Here is a 4,700-nt window from a genome sequence, read left to right as displayed (position 1 = left end):
TGTTATGTTTGGCTTTACAAAGGCCACATTTTTAGGAACTTAGAAAAATAGTCTTTATCAGCTACAATTACATTGAAATCTCTCTTTGAAATAAAATTTATAACTTTGGCCAAAATAGATATACCCATGCCTTTCTCATTCTTATATTCCATGTTTCCTCAACTGTGTTTGAAATTTTTTCTTGAACAAATCAACTGTACTTGCCCATTTTGTAATCTTTTAGAAAGAAGGTCAAAACCTTCTTTATTTTATACACATATTCATGATATATACAAACATAACACTTACAACTCGTGGGAGTTACATTAATTGTGTTCTCAGTAGTTTAGCTACTGCCTCACCGTCTGTCGAATTATTTGTTTGCTCAAGCCACAAGTATTGAACTTCTACTGAGAGCCAGGAACTGTGATAGGAGTAATAGGAAAGATGGTACTGGGAGACTGTGGCATTGTTCCTTTGCTGGTAGATGCAGAACAATGTCAGTGCTCTTTTGTTACAATGAAAACAGGCTAGTCCTCACCTCTTAACTTAGGAAACAGCAAATTAGTTTTGTGTCTTCCACACTGAAAACAATTAACATTGTATTTGAGTAGCTTTAGATTTCATTCTCTAGGTCATGTTGTTGGACTATTAGTATTAGTCTCTTTACTAAAATCTTTTATGTTCTTATAAATGTTACTGTTAAGCCATATTCCTTCTTTCCTGAACTTGTATTGATACAATTGATTTTATTCTTATTCTAAGTATAGGTTATATTATTCTCATAAAACTTCATGCCAATATTAATCATATTTTTGAGCCCAGAGAGAATGTTTTAAATTTACGTCCTATTGATATAAATCTCCCAAACACTGGTTTTCTAAAGATTATGTTAGCATGCATTTGCGTTCATACAAATCGCTGATAAACACGTGGACTAGGACAAGGCCAAACACAGCCTTAAAGTGCAGTATCTCTTCAGTCAGGCACAAACCCTCTTCACTCTGCCAAAACCCAGCTTACATTTCTTCAGCTTATCTATAAACTTATTTCGAGAGAGTTTGTCAAATGTTTTAAGATGTTCTCTCTTATCTACAAATTTTGTTCCTTTAAATTGTAAATAAAATTACTCTTGAATACCTTCAATTTAGATCTGGGGAAAGGCCATTTTCAGTTCTTATGATGGAGCAAAATGTGGAAAGCATCTCTCTAAGAAAGATAAATTAGTCCATGCATGTGACACTGGATTGCAGATGGAAGGACAGGAGAAAGGAACACAGGAGGGGAAGCCATCAACACAATCAATGTGATAGGCAATGAAAGCCCCAGCTAAGGTGTAAGAAGTAAACCTGGAAAGGACGGGAGAAATCCAATACATATTGGAAGGGAAGATCAATAAAACTTCTTTTTTTAAAAAAAAATAAGGTTTTATTTATTTATTTTTAGAGAGAGGGAAAGGGAAGGAGAAAGAGAGGAGAGAAACATCAACTGTGATTGCCTTTCATGTGCCCCCTACTGGGGACCTGGCCCGCAACCCAGGCATGTGCCCTGACTGGGAATTGAACTGGAAATCCTTTGGTTTGCAGGCCAGCTCTCAATCCACTGAGCTACACCAGCTGGGCCAATAAGACTTCTTGACTTTGAGGGGAATTCAAGGACAACTCTGGGCACCTAAAATGAAGATGTTTGGAGGGCTATCTAATATTCTAATATGCACAGGTTGTGTAAAGAGTGGTTTTTATTCTGTCTTTTATAACATATCTTATGTAGCATTTGGTATAGAACAGGAGACAATTATCAATGTCAATTTAATTTGAAATAACAAGTATAAAGACACAGTCTATTCTTTCATTCATGACTCACCACTTCACACCACTCCTCTCAGCTTCCCCCCACTCCCCTCATTCCTAGCTCTTCAAGAGGTTTAAATCAAGTGAGTCCACAACTCAAAATGTCTGGTAATTGAAATCTGGGCAAGAGGTTAAGATTAGAGGTGTGGAGAACATAGGAAATCACACAGGATGAGAAACAGAGGACTGAAGATTGTCATTTCAGTGAAGGGAGTCAAGGAAGAGAGCTGAAACAAAGGTTAATTGGTAGGAGAGGTAGGAAAACAAAATACAATGGAAGAAATCCAATACATTGTCTAGCTTTGTGCAGTGGCAGTATCATAGCCGATGAGGTTTATCTGAGGCATGATTATTACTAATTGAAAACCAATACATTGTCTTCCGGTAGCAGAGAATGGTCAGATAGACAAACGTTACTCAAATGAGATAATTCGGATTTATTTAGAATGATATTGGTAACTTTATAGATTAATTATCATAGACTTGAAAGGATAAATAACAAATCACAGGAAGTGCTTGGTTAAATAGAGAAGTGGATTACAGAGACAGGTGCATTGACAAGAGGTGTATTGAACTGCCTTTATTTTCAGACGGGAGATGTGAGTGTGTTTGAAGGCAGGAGGGAAGAGGATAATTTAGAGAGGGAGGCCCAAGATGCTGGTGCTTTCCTATAACGTTAACTGCAGGAAAGGCATTTGTGGAGATGAGAAGAGTTGGGGTTACAAGAACGAGAGGAAATCTTATCTTTAGGACTGTGGTGCCTTCTTCCTCTGAGACTGGGTGAGAAGGATAAACATAAAAAAGGTAGCTGATTCAGATAATGCCAGAACTTCTCAAAAGTAGTTCTACTAATTTGAAGTTTAATATTCCAGGGTTCACGTGCTCATCTCTTTGTTACCTTCATTTAAGACTTGGCTAGTTTATCCTCTGGGTGATGAGTAATTCCCTTAAACTCCCCTTCTCCAAGCCTTCTGAAAACCCCATTACAGATAGGTATGAATGGGGAGCACAGGCAGGGTCCCCTTTACTTGGACTCATTTACTTTAGGGTTCCAAATATGAGGTGACTTAAGGGGCATGGATGGAGCTTCCTGACCATGAATAATTGTCCCACCAGTGAAGTAGAGAACCTGGCCTTTCACCTTTAAGAGTTTATCTTTTTGTTTTACCAAGTGTTTTTAAAAAATGCAAAAATTCTTTGGAGTTTTCACCTTTTAAGATTGTCCACAAGTTGTTTTTATTTTAATAAACATTTACTTAGGACAGCATCATTCTTAGAACGTTTTCTTCCTTTGTTTCTTTCTCCCATGGTTCCTTTTTTTCATTCTTCCTTCTCATCTTCCTTTCTTCTAATGAGTCCTTATGGCATCACAAATACTGTGTGAGGCTGGGGATACAAGGATGAATATGAATGCTCAAGTACCTCATAGTCTAAAGAGGCACGTGGCTATCAATTCAATGATAGTAAAGAGTAGCTGTGTTAGATCAATGCACTAAAGCCCAGGAGTTTTACTGGTGGGTAAGAAAGAAGGGTGATGCCATTTAGAACCTACAACAATACTTACAGAGAGGAGGCTTGAAAGGAAAATCCTAGCAGGTAATCTTGGCAGTCAGAAGGTAGCTGTCCTAAGGTAGAAAAACACTGAAGCCACAGAATATGCTTGGGTCTACCCTGAACACAGGAATGAATGGGTAGACAGATTAGAAACCACAATGCCTAATTCTTGACTTTCAGTGTTTTCTTTGCCTACCAGTGAGCAACTGGCACACAATGGTATGTGAGTCCAACCCACAGTGAGGATAAAATTTTTCAATAAGCTCTGTCTCTACTCTCAAACAATAGTATCATAAATTTTCCAAACTAATTTTGGAAGCCAGAATAACCCATTGAAATCATTTTTAACTGGGAAGGTTCAGATCTAATCTCAGTTAATAATGAGCTTCAAATGGGATGTTGTCTTTCCCCTAGCAGTTACCCAAATAAATATGGATAATTTATATTTTGATTTATGCCCTTGACTCTCACTGTTAGGACACTGGACTTATTGTCAATGGCAAAACACAAAAGGGGAGAGAGAAGACTGGGACTGGGAAAATGAATTGAAGTCCAACTTTTTCTTACTAAACACTTCCCTTCTGTACAATTTTATTATTATTTTCACAGAGCTATTAAATGTCATGTTTGGAGTAAATGTCATTAAAATCTAGAGGCAAATTAGAAACATAACATCTGACATTAATAAGAAAATATCTGCCTAGAACTACGCAAGCTGGTGGAAAGGGAATTCTCTGTACTGCCACCCCTTCACATGCTCCCAACTCAACGCCCATCCTTAAGGCTTCCTCTCCACAAGGACATCTAATGACAGTGCACTTAACCAATGAAAGACAATTGTCTCCCTGGCTTAGAATTGTATTAACTGCTTTAGTTGTAAAGAAAGAACAGTTTGTTTTTCCCAAAATGTTCTTCTTAGTACATGATGCAGACCGTCCCTCACAATGGTGATCTGAGAAACAGCACGTGGTATTCAGCAGTGCATTCTTTCTAAGTGCCAGCACTGTGCCAGCCAATACTGACATTATAGAATTGGAGTACTCTGATCATAGACGCTTTTTCAGGGGAAAACTTTTGTTCCAAACTCACATTAACCTACAGTGAGAAGTGATTTTAGGTTGTTTTCAAGAGATTATTTCAATGTTCAGATGCCCTGCGTAATGATAACAATTAGGTCACGACAGTGTTGATGACCCACTGGGAATACTGATCTGATTGCGTTGTACATCATCCCGGGGTTAGAAATATCTAATACACTTCTTTTCTATTAGATCATTGCTTGCCTACAAATTCATTTCAATAATGATTCTACTTAAT

At 37.6% G+C, this 4,700-nt stretch overlaps 1 pseudogene; it reads left to right on the top strand.

Moving 5' to 3' along the window:
• The first annotated feature begins 2,127 nt into the window (after positions 1–2,127).
• Positions 2,128–2,278, top strand: LOC112302639 (U4 spliceosomal RNA; annotated as a pseudogene).
• The last annotated feature ends 2,422 nt before the right edge of the window (positions 2,279–4,700 follow it).

Source organism: Desmodus rotundus, chromosome 2, assembly GCF_022682495.2.
Source record: "Desmodus rotundus isolate HL8 chromosome 2, HLdesRot8A.1, whole genome shotgun sequence".
In the NCBI taxonomy this organism is placed as follows: Eukaryota; Metazoa; Chordata; class Mammalia; order Chiroptera; family Phyllostomidae; genus Desmodus; species Desmodus rotundus.
Note: the sequence above shows the minus strand (reverse complement) of the source record. Positions and strands in the feature narration are given on the sequence as shown.